Here is a 22,101-nt window from a genome sequence, read left to right as displayed (position 1 = left end):
TGTCAAATTTTACGCTATGCAATGTTTTTATTAGAAGGAAATGTGGAAAGAAATTGGTACAAGAATCTCCCTCCCATTTTTCCTGAAGAAATCTACAATCAGTGATAAAAACTCCTCTCCTACTCTTACTTTGTCTGTATCTAAGATATTGAAGCACTTTACAGATGTTATTTAGGCTTCACAACAGATCAGAAAGTAGAAAAAAATTGTTAGGTTCACTTCAAAAACCTTGGGTTTTGAGTGGAAAAAGAGTATCTGTTTTAGTGCTGATTGTGATGCTATGAAATAATCTGAGGGAGGGAATCACACATATAGTGACAGTCAAAATGTTTGAGAAAATTAGGAAGGAAAGCAGTAATTAGAAAAAAATGCTGTGAGCCTGGAGCTAACAAATCTAAATTTCAGAGAAAGTACCACAAATTTCATAACGAATATATGCAGAACTACCCTTCAAAATTTTTCCTTGTACCAGTAACAATTTTGATATGCTAAAAATTGTTTTATAAATCGAGTCTGAGATGTAATTATAAATACAGTATCTGGCAACAGCAACTTAATGTTGCCTCGTAGCACTTTTGAAAGCAAATTGCAGCATTCAAAAAACAGGAAAAAACAGGAAGAAGATTAATCTATGCTGTTCCTACAAAGTCAAATGTTCTGTTGGCTTAAGGCAAAATCCTTCTTTTCTGTTGTTGTGCAGTGCGCTGGTGGCTGATGGGGAGGCGCAGGAGCTGAGGGTTAAATGTTATACATTGCACACTTTAATGCTAATCCTAAAAGAAGCAATCAATGCACTGTCTGCTTTCACCTCAGCATCTGTTTCCTCTCTTTGGGGCTGCAGCCGAGGTGATGAGAGTTTGAAGAGGTGCAGGGGCTCGCACCCCCCGTGCAGCAGTGGGAGAGCAGTGCAGAGCACACTCCCCCAGCTGGGGCCTCAGGTCACTCACAGCCTTCTGCAGTCCGCAATCCATGGATTTGTTTTAGTTCCTGGGAGCCATGGGACAGGTCTCCAGTGTTCAAAACCAATTTTATATGACTTTTTCCTTTCATTTCTAATGCATTGAGATAGATTAAAACATTGTTATTACCTTCCCTGCAAATTAAATTTTATTTCCAAAAGGTGCTAATCCTTGCTGGAAGCTTTCTGGAATAACACTAGTGGTTGAACATTAATGGTACTTAAAATCCATGCAATTAATATATTTATGGACTTAGAATGATAGATATTGTCCATAAAGTCTGAAATTGTTGGAGGGTAATATGCGCTTTAGTCAGTGTTTAACTGCGTACATTTTAATAAGATTTTAAATGTCTAATTTGTGTTTTTATTTCAAATAGCAATAACATAACAATTGCGTACAAAGGGGATTTATAAACTTTAAAAAAAGCCCAACCCACATAAATTTCATGATCTGCACTAATGCTTATTATCCTAATTACAGTGGTCCCTTTTGAGGCAAGCTTTGGTGTAAAATAATTAATTTTGATGCCTGCAGCTTAACATGTGTAAGTTGCTTCCGCCAGTTGTCTTATTATAGAGCCCACAAGGGTGGAAACTGATACTTAAGTATATTTTGTTATTCTAATCAGTCTTTTCATAGATTTATAAGCCTTATCTGCCTTAGGGGGATCAGAGCATACAGTGTTATTCAAGGTTAATATGTTCCCAGGTAAAAAGAAATGTAAGAGTTCTCTAAAGTATATAGGAATACAGAATTGTATTAATTTTGCCTCAAGTCAGGCAAATGTTTGCATTTCCAAGTGCGTTACTATCTTCTTTCCCCAAGCTGGTGTTGCTGGTGTTACATTTGGCTAATTTTGCACATTTGCTCTAACACAGGTTACAAGTCGATCCTGGAAAGGAATTATCAGTTTGAAAAGGACTCCAAGGCACTCCCCAGTGATTGTGATTGATGGGGATAGCAGATGATTAAAAGTACTTGAATATTGGAACCAGCTTTTAAATAATGGCAGCCCACTGGGGGTTAGGTAGGTGCTGTGAATGCTGGTAGCTTCTGCCTGCCCTGCATTTGTGGAAAATGCCAAGCACTGGCAGTGAAGGTTTAAGTGGGAAGAGGTGACACAGCCCAGTTAGGTAGACTTCTTTTTCCTGGTGTGGTGGTTCATTTGGTTTTAGTGTCATTTGGATCCCAGTGACATAGGAGGTTATGAATGGGTACAGGTTCAGCACTGAGACCCTTTCAGCCTGCTGACAGACTGAGAATAATAAAATTGAAGCAGTTTGCAGAAATGTTAGTATTGTCCAACTACTTTGTTGAGATAGCCCTTGATACCTCCAGCCAGAGATCTCTGACTGACAGCCTGTTGTCCAAGACTTTTAAAGAGCAGAAAAGAGGCTCTGCCCTTCCTTAGTAAGGCAATGTGGCCCACTGTGGTTAGCCTTGCCTTAGGGAGCTCACACTTAGCTCAGTGCTGGCAAATAGAAAAAAACATTGTCTAACATTGGCAGGAAGAGCAGCAAAACAAGGGAGCAGAAATAAAATGAAAGATAATATTTTAACTATACATAGAAATGGATTTGAAGGAGACAGTGTTGGGCACATACATGTTCTTCTTAAGTGTAGTTTCTGTCACAGAGCTGTGTACTGCTTGTCTGTTTTTTGTTAAAAAAATAGGTATTGTGACTTAAAAAAAAAAAAAATCTATAATTTGATTTGGCTCATCTGTTAAGATGAGATCCATTCTAAATGATTATTTGTCCAAGAGTGGATAGAGAAATTTGCATCTCTTTCTCAGGATATGTACTTTGTCTTACACCTTTACACTTTATGAAACTTGGATTGAATAAGAGCTGAAGTATGTATGTGGGATCACAGATATTTTAGTCTTATTTTAATTTATTGTCCTTTTTGTTTCATTTTTTTTCACTCTTAGAGAATGCAATGTTACTGGAAAATCCAATTCTCCTTTACCTAGGCCAGCTGAACTCTAAATCTATGTGAAATTAATGATGTGTACAAAATCAGATTATTACTCAGGAGGAAAAGCTACAAAAGCTAAATGAGAGTTTAAAGGGAAGGGGCTTGTTTGTAACTTTGATGTCAGACTTGGATAAGTCTTCTGGCTTTTTGGAGAGGTTTTTTTCTTTTGTATTCTTAGGGATTAAGAGCCTTGTGGTAGCAAGCTGTAGAATTTCTGATATTCTGCTTGAGGACCTCACCTCTCTGGTGCCTCCTGGCTTAGGCAGTGTTGATTCTACAGAGGCAGTAGCTGACTTTGATCTGAAGTTTAGCGATTAACTTCTTATTGCACACTTATTTGTATCTGTGAAAAGATATAAAGTGACATTGCTTTTTCTTGTATTCTAAAGCAAAATGTGAAAGTTTTTGTTCTAAAATTTCAAAGTAGTTAGCAGTGCCAGATGAGTCAGCTGTCTGGAAGATCACCATCCCTTTGGAGCCTTCATGTGGCTAATAGAGAAATGATGCTTTTTCCCCCAAAACTACTAAATGTTAATAGAGGAATGCTATTGAAATGTCAGTTAAAGGTGGAGCTTTTTCATCACTGTTCAGTGTAAAATCTATATTGTATTAATGGCTTTATATGAACAGCCGTGTACTGAGGTTACTGGCTTTGACTGTTCCTCCCAAAATTAAAGTTTCAGATTAGATAATGCAAAAAGACACCTTCCATTAATAGAAGGTGATAGAAATGTCACTTATCTAACACCGAGTTGTTTCTCTGTTTTTGGCACACACTTAGCTATGGGTGAGCAGCATTTTATCTAATGTTGCTCATCAGTGAGGGCTGCAAAACTGAAAACAGAACTGCAGATGTCCATATGGCCATCTCTTCCAAAGCATGTGAGTAAATGGCCTCTGAACAGAATAAAGCACCAGGTCTGGTACTTTCTGTCACTTTTTGTTATAACAGTGAAATTGAGCAAGATATGGTATCATGCAGGAGAGGGAGAGACAGGATTTACTGCAGTGGTGAAAGCACAAACCCAATAACAAGTTAATCCTTTTGGTAAATTCTGAAGTATTACAAATGTGGGATGTTTAATGGAAATCTGTCCCCAGTGGCTCTGTGATCGGTTTTCAGTGCTTTGGTCAAAGTAAACTTCATATCCTAGCTCAGTATCAAGAAAATTCTCATCTGTTTGACTTAACACTTTGAAGAGATTTGAGGTAGGTTGGGGTATGGTCTTGCCATGCCTTGTTTTGTATGTGAAAAAATTCTCAAATATGGCAAAGTGCACACTTGTGTATTTTGCAGCAAGTGTTAAAATTTCTTGTCAGTATCTTTCTTGTTTCTGATCTCCTACATATTTGTCAGTCTGCTAATAAAAATGAGTAAAGGGCACACAGATATCTGGTTTTAATTGTGGTACTTACTGGATAATATGTAGCAGATTCCTCTAATTCATAAGTGTTCTGTCAAAACATGTGTTGCATTGCTCTCTTCCTGTGCAAATGTAGTGCAGTGGTCACAGCCACAGTATCAGATGTGTTTGCCAAGGTGGTCAGTGTCAGCACCAGCAAGAGGTAAGGGCAAAGTAAGGAATCCACTTCTAAAATATTCCCAAATTCAGAGGGAGTAACACTGATACGTGAGAGCTTGACTAAAGATTAAATGCACAGACAGTGGTTGATGTATTCTGTTCCTCAGCCTCAGAAAATTAACACTTGACCTCAGTAAGTGAATTAATGTGATTCTTTACAGTGAATCTGTCTCCTGTGCAGAATGTGGGTTTGGATGGCCTGTGAAACTGAATCACTTCTGTGTAAGGGGGCATGGTACAGGCTATTGCTAAATCTTTTGCTAATGAGTCCTGATGAAATGATGAAATCAGTTTTAGGCAAAAGTACTTCTCACTTATGGAATAAATTTTTGGAAGATGCACCTTTCACAATGTTCTCTGGGAAATCTGTTCCATATGGAATTTCTCAATATTTCATTATTCTGCAGCCCCTTGTACAGACAATATCTTGCAATTTATGGATATTCTTTTGTGTTAGTTACCATGCATGGGTGTTAACTTTGGATATATACACATGTATTTTTTTAATCCTGTCCTCTTTGTAGCTGCTGTGATGACTCATTCTTATCTGATAGCTTATTGGTTTTGATAATAAGTTTTCTGCAAATAAAGGACAACATGTTTTTAAAATATAGGGCTGAGTACATTGTGTTAGCAACAGCCATGTGTTGCCTTCTAAACAGTGAAAACTTTACTCCAGGTCACCTGGGTTCTTCTGAGCTTGCAATTACTTTCAGTGTTTTGTTGAAGGTCCCTCCCTCGCTCTGGACTCCCTTCTGCTCTCCAGCTGCAGTGTGTGTGTGACGTTACTCTCTTGGTTAATTATCTGCCTGTCCTACCTTGTCTCATTGTAACTTTACACTAAACCATGGTCTTCCTTCCTTCAGTACCAATGCAATCTCATCCTCATGGCAGTGAACCTTCAACTTGTGTGGTTCAAAAATAGACACGCAAAGCACAATCTGACCATTGTGAGTCCTGGCTTTGCCTGAGCTAACGTGGCCTAGGCCTTACAATCCTTGGAGTCAAGGCAGAATTTGCCATTAAGTTTAACATTAAGGTGGCTGCAGGAAAATCTATAGGTTTGGTTTCTGAAAGAACTGCGTAATGTAGATGTTCCCTCTGCAGATCACTTTGAGTTTGGCCTTTTAACCAGTTTTACTCAGAGTTAAATTCTTTTATATCCAGGAATCATAGCAATATACATTAAATCAAATTTATCTACATTTCATTATTTTGTGATGATTTTGTCCTGTTTTTCTATCTATTTCTTATTGTTCCTATTTGCATCATTAAATGCTGTTTTATCACTAGGCTAGATCTGTGCAGTGTTTACTCTCCTACATGGAGAGGATCCTGACCTGAAAAGACATTTGATTTTCTTTGGCTGTGCTTGCTGTTAGGAATTAGCTTTCAGAAAATCAATGTGTTGTGTGATTTCTGGAAAAATAAAAAGTGCCTTCCTGACTGAATCTTGTCACATCCTGTGTGTTATATAATATTGTGTTTGGTTTTGTTACCTTGTACACATTTTTCTGCATTGACTGAGGTATGGTTGTCCTGAAGAATAAATGATGCAAATACAACACAATGTACATAAAAGGACTGTCAATAAATACCAGTTTTCCCGGTATAATTTTTAAAAATGGTTAAAATATGGCACTTGGTTTCAAAGTGAAACAGGGTGATGTGGGCAAATTGTTTATAACATTACATCTCCTTCAAAAAATATTTTAAAACCCCCCTTGAAAAACAATTAGCCTTTTAGCATTCTCTGTATCCTTTTTCCTTCTTCCCATGTACACCCTCAAGAGTGTGTACTGGAGAGAACTCAAATCTGTACTCACTAATATCTGTTCCTTTCTTAAAAATCCATTAAGTCCTTCTTAAATAACATGACTGACTGGCAGTTTATTATTATTTTTCCCTGCTGTTGGAGAATTAGTGAAGAATAAAGCCAACATTTCCTAGCTAAAGAATAGGAAGTCCAAATTTTCAAAGAATTATTCTTATCTAAATTCTCATGACCACAAGAATAGTTGGAATATCTGAATACCATATAGGCTTATGGTATTCCAAAGTGTCAAAAATCATCATGTTGCCTCATGAAAACTGTTCTTGGAAAGTAGAGAGAGTGCTTAAAAAAATATACAAGTTATTTTTGTTTGCCATTTAACCATGGCCTGGTTAAACACACAGTTCTTTTTTCTGCACCTTTTACTAATGTTATGGTTGAAGAGTGCATGACATTTTTACTACTAGAATAATTCTGGGTTTCAATTTATTATTTTTATGAATGAGGAATATGGGACTGGTCTATGTGTAGTTAAATATTGACTTTACATGAAATTTGGAATGTGTGTATGGCTAATAAGAAAAATATCTTGGCAATGCTGACCCTTCAGAAACTTCCAGGTTGCTTATCTGTGGAAAAGTTTGCATCATTCTGTTTTTATTTTTTGTTTTCAGTGCTTCCAACAGAAGGTAAAACCTTGTGAGCTGACAAATACCCTCCCTTGAGTTAAGCAGGACAAACACCATTTTCTGGTTCAAGCACAAACCCTGTTATTATTGATGCTTTCCTCTAAATTATGTACAAGTTAAATTATGTACAAGTTATGTACAATTGTGCATTAAAGAATGGATGGTGATACTGAGCTGTAACCAACTCCTCTCTACTTGATGGATCAGGTAACTCCCCAGGGATCTTTCTAGGCAATGTGAATCACAGATATTTTGGTGCAATGTGCTCCACCTCTGACACCTTGGGAATCATTTGCCTTCTCACAAGAGCAGCGACTCAGTGGCACCTGAGTAAGGAGTCCTTGAGAAAGAGACGCAGCCCCTTCACTGAGCAGTCCCTGTGATGCCACACACTTACAGAAGGTCCATACGGAGCTCATACCCAAACTGAGCGGGGCAGCACATCCCCTGTTGTGTACCAGGCTGTGTCCTTGTGTGATGAACTGTCCTGGTGCCTGTCCTATCCTGACAGGTGTTAGTTTCCACAGAGCAGACATGAATGCAAAGCCTGTCCAGAGGAAAGTGTGGTTTCTCCTAAGAGAGCATTGTTACTTCTGTGGATTAGTATTTCTTTACAGTCTCTTGGATTGTTTTCAGAAGCTCATCAGAGAGAAGGGATAATAGAAACTTTAAAAAGCTTTATTTTTTAAAGAAAAAAGAATTTCTATGCTGGATATGTCTTTTGGGCTTTCTGGCAGTAGGTTTTATATATATGTATGTTTTGTTCTCTCAGGCTCACCTAGAAGCTCTTGGTGGATTCTCTGCTGTAGTAATCCCAGCTTTGTTGTGTTGCTCTATTCCTTTGTCAGCAATGGCAGCAGGTTCTAGCTGATAAAAGAAAAAGAAGTTCTATTTTTTTTTGGTTTATTTACTTGCTAAAATATAGTCAATTATACAGGTGTTCTAAAGGAGACAAGAAAGGGCTTCAGACCTCCATTTCAGTACCTAGAAACAGCAAGGAATTATATATTACTACATCGGCTGTAATGATTAGTCATGCTGGTAGTGATACAGATCAATACTGCATCTCCACCTGGGTATGAAAATTGCTGTTGCTGGTTGGAATTCCTGCTCCCTGGTTTCCCATAGCCCAAAGTGATGTGTCTTGTGCCCACGGTGTCTGTCCTGGGGCTCGTGGGGGCTGTGACGCATTTCTGTGCTCGTCGGGAAATGAGTCTCGTTACCTCTGAGGACACTGTGTTGTCATTGCTGTCACATACACATGCTGTACTGCCAAACAGCTGTTAGGAATGGGAGATTCATGTTCTGCTACATTTATTTCACACTTCACACATTTGTTCTCGCCTCCAAAGTATTACATGGTGCTGTGTCTAATCATATTTTCATTTGCAGGCAAAGGAGATTTGCAGAACATCTCAGTGTGAATGGTTTACATTAGCAATAAAATAATTTGGTATATTTGAGGAGGCTGATAAAGTGGATTCATGCTATAATAACAGACTTAATCCTAAATTAATAGATTCATACCTCTTGACAGTCTATTGAAAAACAACTGCTATTGCAAATGTTGAAGTGAGTTGTGTATATATTTAATTTTATACAGCCCTATATAAAATCCTTCTTGTATAGTGTTGATACATTGATTTCTAGCATGACCTGACAGCTACTGTTTGTATAAGCAGCTGCTATGTATATTAACGAGATTAAAAATAATAAAATATCATAAATATAATTGGGAAAACCTGTTTACTTTCAATTGCAAAGCATCATAAATACCAGTGACTGCAGTCTATTCTACTACATGCTGTGCTAGAATCTGATTTGTCTGATTTATTTAATGAATTGCTGAATAATTCAATTCTAAAATATGAGAGACATTGCACCAGTAATGCTTCAGAAAACAAAATATTTAAAATATATTTTAGTACAGCAGTATTGAACATATTGCAAAATAGGTCCCAAACAGCAAAATCTTGTAATTTGACTTTATTTAGGGGTATAACTGGACTTCTTAACTGTGTAATCTGCCTTCATTTGTGTAAACACCTCTATTGGTAAATAAGGACTTAACTTCATTTAACACCCATAAAATTAATTATTGCTTCAAAGCTGAGCAAATTATTTACTTTCCAGTATGGTAAAATAGGAGATTGTCTTTTGTTTCTTTTTTCTTATTGCAAAGAACTCAAAGAGCACCTTCCTCTTAATCAGAATTAGATAGCAAAAGGAAAGTAATAAAAGAGAGACCAAGAGACTCCAAAATGGATTAAAGGAACTTCTAGTGAGAGTCTTTTGTGTCTCTGCTCTGTTTTCCAGCACGATGTGTGAGACAGCAGGGTTACTGTCCTGAGAGAGCAGCAGAGGAGAGGGCTCCTTCCTTCCTGAGTGACCCCCCTGCAGCTCTGCTGGCTGCTCTCACTGGCAGTGTGGCTCTGCCTTTCCAAGGGCGCAGCTGCTACAGGGATGGAGTAATAAAAGGCTGCCAAATCTCACACTGTGGGTCAGGTTTTTCCTGCTTTATTTATTGTTTCTGTGGAGCGATATCAGGGGACCTGTATTTGACCCTGTTGTGCTGTGTATGAGCTGCTGTCCAAGTTAACCTTAGGTGGCCAAAGTCAGAATGCAGCAACTGACCTGCCTGTGGTAGGTACTCACTGTGTCAGCAGCTAGAGTTCTTCTTTTTAACAGAATCCCATGAGGTTTGCAAAAGTGACTTGTACTTTCCCCAATATTAGCCAAATGAAGAGAATGATAATAGTAACTTGTGGCTTCTGTCACCCTTTCTAGACTAATGCCACCATCTCATTCCTGAGGTTTCATAGTCAGAAAGAAAAAGTGATTTTTATTTTTTCTATGTCTTCTAGTTGTGGCAAACACAATTTATTCCTTCAACTGCAAGTCCTAGTCACTTAGTGCATGAAAGGAATGACTATTTTATAAATTCCTAATTCACCAATCTAATAATAAAATAATAATTACCTATTATCACTCTGAACAAAATTCTCAGTTATAACAAGAACAACCCTGTGGATTTCCCTTTATCCATTTTTTCCACTCAGTTGCCAGATATTTCTTAACCTGTCAGTTTTGTGATCACAGTGCCTTGACTGATTCTTAGAGCACATGGGGAGGGAGCTCTACATGGCTGTGTGAGTGGACAAAAAGGTGGGAGATAAGTCTTCAGCAAGAGCAGCACAGGTAATGCCTGCCTGACTTTGCACTTGGGGCTGGCAGTTAAAACTCAGGAAAGAGGTCATTAAGCAATCACTTACAGTTCCCTAAAATTGCTGTGTCAGTGTGTGGTGGTCAAAAAGCCAGCAAAATATTGGGCAGCCTCAGGAATGTTATTGAGAGGGAGGCAGAGGCTACTGCCTGTATTTGCTAGGATGTTGAAGGGAATAGGCAGAGGTGTGTCCTCTGACATTCCCAATGGAGGTAAATCATAAATACTGGGCAAAGCAGAGGGGCTCTAGAGAGTGTGCTAATCTGCTCTTCCCAAGAGTTTCTCTCAGTGCTGCCATGTGGAATATATTTGCAGTGTATGCACAGGGGTCTGGTTCCATTCCTCACATTATCAATTTAAATCTTACTCTTTTCTTGAGTGGACATATTGGAGCAATCCCTCAGCTGTCAGGTAGAATAACTTTGGAGCTGTATGTCCACATTTGAAGATAAGAGTTCATACAAACAAACCAAGGCTAATATGTTGCCTCTTAGTGTATTTCCCACAGTAACACGGAAACCCATCCTTAAGAGGAGATGCTTTTTATACTTAAGAAAAATGGTTATCCACTTTTCTGTATCATTGTTAACATTTTCCTTGGATAAAATCCAGTGATGAACAACTTCCTCATGGAAGAGGTCAAGGCTTTTCCCTCTCCCATGAGTATTAAATGTCAGTAATATATTTGAGAGTAGTGATGCAGATAAAGGTTTAGAGTAATGAGGCCAGTGGCATTAAAATAGTAATGTAAATTGTCTGCTTTTAAAAGAAGTACAAAGCATGTTTATTGTTAGGAGCAGGGAACGAAATTAAAATTCTTTGAATTTCTTGTTGTACCTACAGTGCTCTAATCATGGCAGTACTTCTACCCATGTATAACTACCTGTTAGTGGAATTCTGTTTGTGCTGTGTAACTGAGCAGAACAGTGGCATATCAGACACAAGATGTTAAGGGGGAAAGAAAACCTTTAGCAATTTTCTTGTTATTTGAAAGTTGCAGAAGTTTAGTCAATTTAAAGTCCTTGTGAATGTCCTATATGGATGGGTGGGATCTGTGCTACCAAGACCCTGCAATTGGTGTCTGTGCACTGCCATACACACAAAATGTGTTAATTGAATCACAGAATTGTGAGCCTTCCTCATATTCCACACTCTTGTTTCCAGAAGGATTATTTACTTCAGCTACAGTGTGGGTGGACATTTTAATTTAGATAAAGAACGCATTTATTTTTTGTGCTTGTATAGTAAAGCAAAGTAATTTTTTTTTTGGCATTGGTCACCCAAAAAATAGTGTGTTTTCTGATTTTTTTTCTTGGTTGGTATCAGGGAACTTTGATTCATTGAGAGAGAGCTGTTTATTCATGCACTGAAGACAGACTGATAGGATTTTTTTTCTTGCATTATTACTGGGAATATTGTCAGAATTTAATTAAGAGTTTCAATTAAAAAAAAAAAATGTTTCTAAGTGAAACCTTTATTAAAGCCTTTAAAGGGAAGATTTTGGTTTCAGAAAACACCATAAAGTTAAAGTGATGCTTTTTTCTTTGACAATCCATCAGACTCATGTGGTCATTTCCCCTTGGCGTCAGACCTAAACTGTTATGAGATTTAAGTTTAAATGTGTGAAAAATGAAGAAATGAATGGATGATTCAGGACTCTTGGTACCTTTGTCTGGGCAGAAGAAAAATAGCTTTCAAGAGAAGTATTTGGATCAATTATTAAATTCAGTAAGGGAGATGAGATTTTATTCCAGAAAGTGTCCAAATTCAATTCAGAAGCTGATGTTTTAAGGCTTTCTTCTCTACACCACAACACAATAAAGATGGTGTTTCCAGGGAAAACCACTTTGCTCCTGAACAGCTATATGGGGTAAATCCTTCTTATTTCATGTTGTTAATACCAGGCATTTAGGAGAAATATAAATTTGTCCTACTGATGGATAGTAATAGGCATATTTGAAAATTCAAACCTTTTAGCGAAATAACCCCAAGCTAAACTGGGGCCAGAGAGCTACAGAAGAGCAGAGACTTGGGACTTACACATCTGACTTGAATAGAATCAAGATTTTAGTCCAGTTAACTGTAAGTACTAAATGAATTATTAGAGAGCTGGAGCTGTGGGCTGCTCTTAAGTGTTCTGGAGTACAGTCCAGGAGCTAGATGTTTGTTTCCTGTGACTCTTTTTGGATGGCTGCAATATTGCCATATTTGGGTGTGCTCGTGTGCTGCTGTTTTCTATGATGGTTGCCTGTTTGAAACCAAAAAATCATAGAAGATTTTACCTAGAACTTTGGATTGAATTCTGAGAGAATCTGTTTTCATAATATTTTTTTAAGAAAGGAAGATGTATTTCAGGGAACTTTTATGCTGGAAGTCCTATGCTTTGGAGAAGGAGCTTCCTGTGTGAAACGTAGTCTTAGTCAATTTTTGCATGTGCTGTTTTGTGGAAAAAAGAAAAAGCCAGTTCTTATTTTCTAACTTCTTTTGCCTGACACCTGGCCTTTCTGTGTTAGGCCTGAAGGCAGAGAGTGTGTGCTCTGATGTCTTGTGGGGAGAGCAGGGAGGCCACGGGTATCATCAGCATGCAGTAGGAGTGGTGGGGATTTCAGTGTAGATATGTAAATTCCAAATCTTGTCTCTGTGAATTTTGTATTCTCTGTTCTGTGATACAGAAGCTGATTTTTCTCCTAATTAAGCATGCATCTGCAAGCTGGTGATGATGATAAAAAAAAATTAATTGATGGATTTTCTGGGAAAAAGTTGTTGTGGAAAGCTGTTGCTAGCAAATATTAAAAAAAAATGGGTCCAACCATTTTTATCTGTTATTTTGCCAGGTTTTGTAAAGTCAGACTAATAAATGTCTGGAAGCAGAGAGGCAGTTAAGTGTTCTACCTTCACTTTAACTAACATAAGGCATGGTTTAAAGTTTCTCGTCTTTCTGGGAATATACACAGAAATAGAACTTCTCTAATGCTTGGTTCTGTAAGCATTCCATTGGCCAAAGTCCATGTAACTAAAGGAGAGCCCCAGCTGTACTCCTATTTGGAAGGCAAAGTGGTTTACACATGTGAAAGTGTATTCCAGCCCTGGACACATGAGACCCTACTCAGTGTACAAGAAGGTGCACTCTGTTCTGCAGTCCTGTGGTCTTGTGATCTGTGCTCAGTAGCGAACAGTCAATGTAATTTCCTGGATAAGAGGCCTTTTAAGAGGTGTTTTCATGTGCTAAAATAGTTTCTATAAAGCTTTAAACAGAGCTAAATTGTGGAGAGGCCTTTGAGCATACACGTCTGACTTTATCAGTGCTGACTCATTAGAGCTACTTGCCATGATGCATATCTTTGTGTAGTGATCTGCCTTTTTTACTAAACTGTTCTAAATGAAAGACAATGTAGAAATGATATAAAAGGATATATCTGCCCTTCTATTGAAGGGTTCTTGCTTCACACATGTAGTCCCTGTTGCTGTGCAATAAAATCAAATAGCAAATTCTAAAATCCATAGAGTCAACTGAAACGTTTTAAAGATGAAATTGCATCTGGTTCTCTTATGCTTTGTGCTTTACTGTCTTGTGTTACCAATCTAAATCTATTTGTGGAAGTTCTGCTTGTAGTGGCAGAACTATAAAATAACCTAAGAGGTATCCGTGGAAATGTCATAAAGAGTTTATGATGTTCATAAGGAGGCTTGTCACTGCCACCCCAGCTTTTCATTTAAGAAAAGCCTGCTTTGTAGACTGATGGAGTAATGCACAATAATCCTAAAAGGGTCTTCAAGATGGAGTTCTTATGAAGTCATGTGGTATGGTTGTAATTTTGATGTGTCCTGCCAGCTCCTTTACTGAGCATGGAAGTAGGAGGGAGCTTGGCACTGAATTGCTTGGGCCTCCTCAAGTCCTTCTTCCAGAAATTTGTCAAATTATTTGGAACAGGATCCTTTAACTGTTAAGCAATACCTGATTTTTATATGAAGCTGTAACACTTTGAGAAAGGGAGAGACAAACAAAAGAAAGAGGCAACCAATAGAAATGACCTATAAAATACCTGACAAGTTTTTTTCCGTTGCAAAATTTATCTGAATTAAATATACTGAAATATGTGAAGGGGATGGAAATATTTAATTATTTCTACACTGCTGATATCTTTCCAAATGTGTGTTACATTGACTTGGCCAACTTTAAAATAATGTGTTTTCCTTGGCACAAGAGATCTCTTAGTTGTTTAGAAAAGGTGTTGGTGAGCTGCAGTCTCTAACTATAGCCAGTATTTTTCTTATTATGATGAGTTAATGCAGGCCTTCTGTGACCACTACTATTTTTTTCAGGTAATTTCTTTATTTTCTATTGGCAATTTCTATAGATTTTATGCCATTTAGATGATCTGTTTTCATGGAAGAGGTTGTGCCCATCCAGGAATATTGCAGGGCAGTAATTAGGACAATCTTGAAGCACCAGACGAGAGACCCAACCTGAAGCTGGAGCTCCCAGAGTGAGGTACAAATCCTTGCATGGTTACAGCTGGTATCACTTGTGAAGGAATCGTTTTCTTCTAAGACATTGTGTGGGAAGCAAAATGAATTTGTTAATGCATTGAAGTGTTAGTCAATAGGCTCATTAACTCATTTGTCTTATAATATTATACAACCTTATTGTTGGACAAAATTTAGTAAACTAGAACCAAACGAATGATTTAGTTTCAGTTGCCATGAAAATGTGTGGGGTTTTATGAGATTTGGTTTTTTTTGCATACGTGTGTGGAGTGTCTAGTGTTAAAATTTGTCATCATTGAGTGATTTCTATGGAGTGTAATTGGTCTGAGCACAAAAGCTTGTTCTCTTTTATGTGCATTTGGAGGTTTTAATGCTCAGCCTTCCCCCAAACTCTGTGAGATTTAAGTCTGCCTTCCCTTGAAGTGAAAGTCTCCCTCCTCTCTTCAAAAACTGGAGGAACCTAAAGAGTTAATATTTTAGCTCCTTACTTGAATTCAGTCAGAATGCTTTAGCATTCCAGTACAATTTTTTGGGGGTTTATTTATTTTTGGGGTTTTTTTTGTTTTTGTTTTAATATCTTTAGCAAAGTGAAATAAACTTTGTTTCTTACACTGGAAAGCTTCACTATCCACACTAGTTGGGGTGAATGCATGCTGGTTGCTTTGGAAGCAAAAACATTAGGAGACTGTAATGTCTGTGCCAAAGCTCATAACTCTGGTCATGTAGCAAACATACAGATTTCAATTAAACTAAAACCTGTGAGTCGTTCTGTCTTTGTTTTTAGATGTCATATCTTAATTTTTGCTTGTTATAGACTGTATGTAATCTCCTGTTCAGCTCCATAGAGCTTTGACTATGTTTTGCCAATCTTAATCTGATTCAACCCTCATATTGGTTTAAATCAGGAAAATCAGGATGTATTTCATCGGATGGAACGATGTGAATGGATGGCTGGACTCTCAGGTACACTCCTGTACTAATAAATAAAAAACCCTTTTAGATCATGAAACACAAAAGATTGATATTTAGTTCCTTCATATGTTTAAAATAATGTAGACTTTATAAAGCAGTTGCTGCTTCTAACCCCCATCAAGGCTGGCTAAAATGAAATATAAGCATTGATTCATGAGGGGAAAACATAATATGGAAAAAAAATCAGTGCTGCCAGCAGTGCTACTGGCTCCTGGCAACACAGAAATATGAATGGTGGCAGGTATGTATGCCTAGGTAGACATTGAACTCTATATTATTTTTATATAGTTTGTCAATTTTCTGTTCTTGGGTCACTTTCTACCATAATGCCCATTTTCATTGTTGTAAGAACTGAGTAAATACTTTAAAGGAAAATAAATAGTTTACAACCAGGTATCCTGCCCTGCATCAATACAAACAATAAAAAGTCTGTGTGTGTGTGATATCTCTTTTGTGGGTTCTCTTCTGCATCTGAGCACTTTCTGAGCAATAAAACTGATGAAGCTTGGCTTCTCTCTGTTATCTCTTCATTTCTGCCTCTGGGCAGGAGGACACATCAGAGCTGTCCATGTGAAGTCTGACCTGCTGGTTTCTCCCAGAATTGTTGTTTCTTTTGACAGCTTGGGAAAGCTGGGAAGCCCTGGCCCTTTGCTGCTGCACATGAAATTATTGGCTTTAGGGGTATGTAGGGTGGAAATTGCCTTGTATGGAGACATGATCTACACCATGATGGAACTGAGGGCTTTGTCTTGTTCAAATAACTTGTATATTTGTGTTTTATATTGAAATTTGGACAGAAAAAAACTAATATGTTCCTTCTATAATGCCAGAGAATTTTAGACAAACTGACATTAAGCAACAGATAGTGACAGAAACAAAACTAAAACATGAATTTTTCAGTTTCCAGTCCTCTGCCTGCTAAGTCATGGCTAATCATACCAACAATGGAATTGGTAAAGCTGGAACAAACACCAGCTTTAACATTCAATGGAATCTCATTCTTCAGTTAAAATGCATTTTATACAATCTAAGCAAAAAATTGGTTCCTACTAGCTCAATTTGTATTAGTTAAAAGAATGAAAATCCAGGAAAAAAGATCAAACCTTTTTGTTCAATGTGTAGGCAAAAAATAGTAAGTTCTGAATCAACTCCCTTTTTATAATTTTGAAATATTTTTCTATTAATGGAACTTCTTTGTTTTGAAAGTGCCTTTTTTTTCTCCTCCCAGGAGATTTCTTTTAACGTGGGAAAACTGAAAAGAAATCCTTTAAATAAAGTACATGATAATTTCAAAGGATTCTTGTCAAGACAATAAAAATAAATGGGGAGTTACAATTTAGATTTATTATAGAGTTGTGGAGGGGGAAAGCCATCTGTGTTATCTGATTTAAACAAACACAGCAAGCACTTCTTAAATACAAGATATATAAACAGTTCTCAGTATGCTAAATACTGTTGTGGTTTAGTGCATATAAACAGAAAATCCTATAGAAAAGTCAAAACATGGTTTAAAAATGTTACAATCTGTAACAAAGGGATTGAACTCTTCCTTCACTGTTGATGGATCATGAATAATATCAGGCTCAAATTGCTTCTCTATTTGTTTAATTATTATTTCTTCTGTGCAACCAGAACAAAAATTTCAAGCAAAGCAAATTTGAAACTAAGATATAGTTAGTATGGAAGAGTCAAACAGAAATAGATTTCATTGTGTACTCCAAAGCCCTTGTTTTGGATTTGGATCCTTGTTAAGAATTTGGTCTTAGTGAAAACCTTGAGGCTCCAAAGAGGAGTGAAAGCAGATCTTCATATGGGAAAAGCATGAGAATAAAACTGTATAGAGAAACTCCAGTGTAGTTATTAAGCAATAAGGATTTACAAGTTCATTTTTTTCCTAGCTCCTGTGGAAACAGCTTCAGTACCAGCCCATTTTGAAGTAGGTATATAAAGCTTTATTTAGTAGGCACTTCTCAAAGACAAATACTATAGCAGAATCAAATGGAAACCAAAATAGTGCTCCGAATAAGAGATTTTTATGATTTAAATTAAAAAAAAAAAAAATCCTAGCCAGAGACATCAGTATCTCAATAGCTAGGAAAAAAAGGAAATTAAAGATTATACAGGTACATTCATGTTTTGATTAATATTTGAATATTTTTAAGGGGGAATAACCATTGCTTTTCCTTTGTGTCTGTGGAGGCCATGTGACATGGGAATACTTGGTTGTCATGCATTTGGTATTTAAAGTTCATATCCTGCTGGGTGCTCTGAATCCTATATGGAAGAAGGTTCCTATATATGATAAAACTGTTTCAACACCCTCACTTTTAATATTGATGCTTTTGAAGGAAAAAAGACATTCTTTCTTATGACTCTTATTCTCTCATAATTTTTATTTACATGTGATATTTCCAACCTCTAGTGCATGTAGGCAACCTATATTCCTGCACAGTGCTGGAAACCCACATTAAATGTATTCACTTTCAGAAAAGAAATTTATTGTTTGATTTGGTTTTTTTTTTTTTCAAATGAAGTCAGATTGAGCATTTGGAATCGGAAGAATGGCATTGCCAGTATCTCTAAGTTTTCATCTGAGAGGGATTTGGATCTGGAGAAGTCCAGCCATGCTATTGCTTTGCTTTGAATTGTGACATGCCACGTGCTTTATATACAGCTGAGTGAATAGAATTTTGGAACAGCACTGAAATACTGAATTATGCTTCTAGATCTGCTACTGAATGTGGAATTGCTGTGGAATGTGATTATATGCTTTAATTTCCTCTTTTCTTGATTTCTCTACCTGCAGAACTATTATAATATTATGATGATTTTTGCATAAAAGAAACTCTCTAGATGGGAAGATATAATTCTTACTATCTAGCAGTAGCATATCATCTGTTCCTCTTGCATAAATTCATTTTACAAAGATAAAAATATTGGATGGTGCTGGAACAATAGCAGTTCTGTTAATTCTAATGTGCCATGTGTGGGCATGTTTGGATACTAAAATATAAAGGATTTAAATGGGCATACATAAACCACTGAGTCCTGTTCTGGCTGTTTATGAAGTGAATGGATACAGGAAGGGCGTTTATGGCTTCTGCTCAGGATTGAATAAAGTAACAGGCAGATTACTTCAGAGTTAGAGGCTGACCACAGCAATCTGTAGTGTCCTGCCAAAATCCACTCCAAACTTGTGAATGAAATCACAGTTTTTCATTTAGTTTGTTCTCTTGAAAGTTGCTGAGAACATTACAGTAGCCAAGTGGTAAACTCTGCGTAAAGTAAGCAATCACACAGCTTCCCGTTGTTCCAATTTCTGTTTAGTAAGTACTAATGATATAAGGCAGCCCGCAGTTGAACTCTTAAAATGTTTTGTTCAGCACTTTTTTTTTCTTTCATGTGCAGTTGACAGTAGAAGTGTTCTTGTTAACTTCTCTGCAGTACAGTTCACTCAGTTGCTTCTAAATCCAGATGTGGAACTGTGATCAGTTCCAAGAATGCACTAATGAACTCCTCATTTAAGCCAAATTGTGGGTATCTGTGAACTCCAACATACAATATAGAAAGATATGCCTTTACATAAATATTTCTTGGTAAAGTGCAATGCCTTTTCCTTGATGTGGGATAAAATTATATTTTCCATTTTTGTATCTTGCATTCTTTAGGAAGTGACCATTAAAATTATTTCTATGAAGTTTTATCTCCTTATGATAGCACACTCTAGAAACAGTGTAAAAAGTTAATATTCTGAAAGTTTGCTTGTGCCATTAGGTGGTGCTTGTAAGCTTCTCTAGCATGAAGAAAGAAGCAAAGGAGGGCTGAGCTTTGTGCAGGACAGGCTTTCACAGGGCTGAGGAGGGTGCAGTAACCAAGCCCAGCTGTGTTGGACCAGGATGCAACTGAGGGGTTGTGGGAGAAAGAGGTGGGTGAGGCTGAGATTTGGCTTGTGAAAGTTTTGATGGAGGAAGTCACGTGTGGTCTGCGTGCTGTAAGCCTAGAAGATGATTCTGAGCCAAAGAAGTTAATGCACATAGTGCTGGTTTGTATTAGCTGAAGGTCTGGCTGAGTGCTTGTTGATTTTGGATGTGCCCTAACGTCTTTAGGTCTCTCACTTTGCAGTAGATTGCCTGCTATGCTGCCATGTTTGTTTAGAATGAGATTAAGCCCTTTTCCCCAAGACATACACACTTCTGGCTTCAAGGAAGGATTTTTGAAGTGTGTACAGACTCTTTCAGAATGGATAGGAGTATTCTGGGGACCAGTTTTACTGGGATTTGTCTTAATCAGACCAATTTTCACCTCCTCAGAATCTCTGCACTTGAGGAAAAGATATAAAATGTTGAATCTGAGGCTGTCAGTGCAGTTTGGATGGCTGATATTATTTACCTTGGTCACTCTTCCAACAGCATTATTTGGGCATTTTTAAGAAGTGAAGATAACTTGCATAAATTCCATATGATGTACTTAAATCTTTGTCATTGTGTTAAATGATGGGCTGGGGACTGGACAAATGGCTTAGGTGCTTGAGTGGTCCAGATATGAGTATGAAGATGCCTTTGAGCTCCTTACTAAGGTGATGTCCTGCTCTGTAGGTTGTCTGAGGTACCCGCTTAAGAACTATTTTTATTGCTGCACCTACAGTACACAAATAATGCATGGTTGGAGCAAACAGACCCCTGAAATAGGGGCCAAAGCATCCTCTCATGGTTCTTTTGCCTTTTGTGTTAACCGCATGGATGGAGAACGTGCCCAGTGTCCATTCACAAGTAACATCCATTTTAATACGCTGCCATGAGTTTCTTTCTCTACAGGAGTCTGTGCTTTTGCACCTTACAATTTCTTTTTCAGTTTTCATGGAAATCTTACCACTGGTATTCCTTCTAATTGATTTTGTGTGCTACTGATGCTAGTTTTCTTTTTATGGTGAGATCTGACTTATGTGGTTAGCACTACAGAATAAAATGATCTTATTTTTAAATCAAAGTTTAAATGAGATTGCTATTCATTTGTTCTGGTTATTTTTAATCCAATATCCAACTTTCTATTTCTGTGGTTGCTTCACAAACTGTTTTCCTGGTATTTGTGGCTGGGATCCCAGGGGATATACAAGAAGTCATTTCACCTACAGTACTTTATTTATTAAGTGCTTAAACTATTATTTTGGTTACATTTTTGTACCGGTATTTATACTAAAATAGTACTGAAATACTATATCCAAGATTGAAATCCTTTTCGTCAAGATACTGTAAACATGTAGCTGGAAAAACACACTGTGGAACTCCTCAGAAATGCACTCCATTGCAGGAATTAGGCCTACAGAGAACATGAGTGATAAAGTCTGGTTCTAGTATTGTAGATGAGGAAATGAAACATAGAATAAGTCTTGAGTATAAGAAAGCATGAGTGATCTAAAAATATTTATGTATTTTCATCATGAGTTGATAGGACTTTCTTAGTTAATGTGTGTGTTAAATTTTAATGAGATTTCACTTGTAGTGAAAGTCTGCTGTGGTATACAGTATTTTAGATAGCTGGATAAGAGCAACACCTCCCAGTATTTTTTAAAATAGTGAGACTGACATTTGGAGCTGTGGAAAGTTTTATTAATAGCAAGACAACTTTTAAAAAGGAATTTTAGAAGGTCTTTGAAAGAGAAGATAGAGGACATAAGCTTTGGTAAGGGAACATGCTTCCTAGTGGTGGGAGAGCTAAGGTATTTTTGTAGGAAAGATATGAGAAAGTAAACAGTGAACTCCAGTCATTCCTGAGCAGGAATGGATTCCCATGGAAAGGCTGTGCAGAAGGTTTGGTTTTTTTCTTTTTTTCTTGGGGCTGTGATGAGGATGAAAGTCTCTGAAAGAAACTTCACCCAGCTTCATGCAGGGTTCTACTTTATAGGAGCTAAATGTTTGTTAAGGAGTTTCTTCAAAGATAATTCCTAAATGAAACATAGAAATATAAAATTGCTTTCTGGATTTTATGCTGATAAAATTTCAAAAATAAATTGAGAATTTATAAATAGAACTGACCATAGTAAGGATTCATTAAGAACTTGTTTCAGACACACTGACATATAAAGGAGGTATGTTTAAGAAATCTGAAATGTAACATGGCATTTTTTTTACATGAGGTAGTCCTCCTTGAAAAACCTTTAGCTCCTTGTTGTAGAAAACTTTCCAATCCAAATCTTTGGATTTCTATTTAACTTGTTGGATATTTTTAATATTTTTTAAAGTTCTGTTTCTGTGGTTATGTCTACTCTTTACCTTCAAAGTCTCACTGCAATTGGGATCTACATCTATCTTTGCATAAAGAAAAGAGAAAATTCATCTCATTCTCATGAGTTGAATGAGACAGTTAATAATTTCAATACAGGAATTTGCAGAGAAAGTTTAAATACTTTATACTTTTCTCCTGAATTTTTGCA

At 37.1% G+C, this 22,101-nt stretch overlaps 1 protein-coding gene and 1 long non-coding RNA gene across 8 annotated transcripts in view; both read left to right on the top strand.

The window, feature by feature from the left end:
• Positions 1 to 22,101, top strand: part of LOC111933216 (uncharacterized) — a 211,215-nt gene that overhangs the window by 46,661 nt on the left and 142,453 nt on the right. The gene's annotated exons all lie outside the window — the stretch shown is intronic.
• On the top strand, positions 13,915 to 21,678 carry LOC147651304 (uncharacterized). Its single transcript, XR_015274375.1, has 5 exons — positions 13,915 to 14,012; positions 14,570 to 14,703; positions 15,605 to 15,662; positions 17,570 to 17,607; positions 19,446 to 21,678. It is a non-coding gene; the product is annotated as an uncharacterized LOC147651304 (long non-coding RNA).

This window comes from Cyanistes caeruleus, chromosome 10, assembly GCF_971803275.1.
Source record: "Cyanistes caeruleus chromosome 10, bCyaCae1.hap1.1, whole genome shotgun sequence".
Classification (NCBI taxonomy): domain Eukaryota; kingdom Metazoa; phylum Chordata; class Aves; order Passeriformes; family Paridae; genus Cyanistes; species Cyanistes caeruleus.
This window is presented reverse-complemented; position numbering and strand designations above follow the sequence as displayed.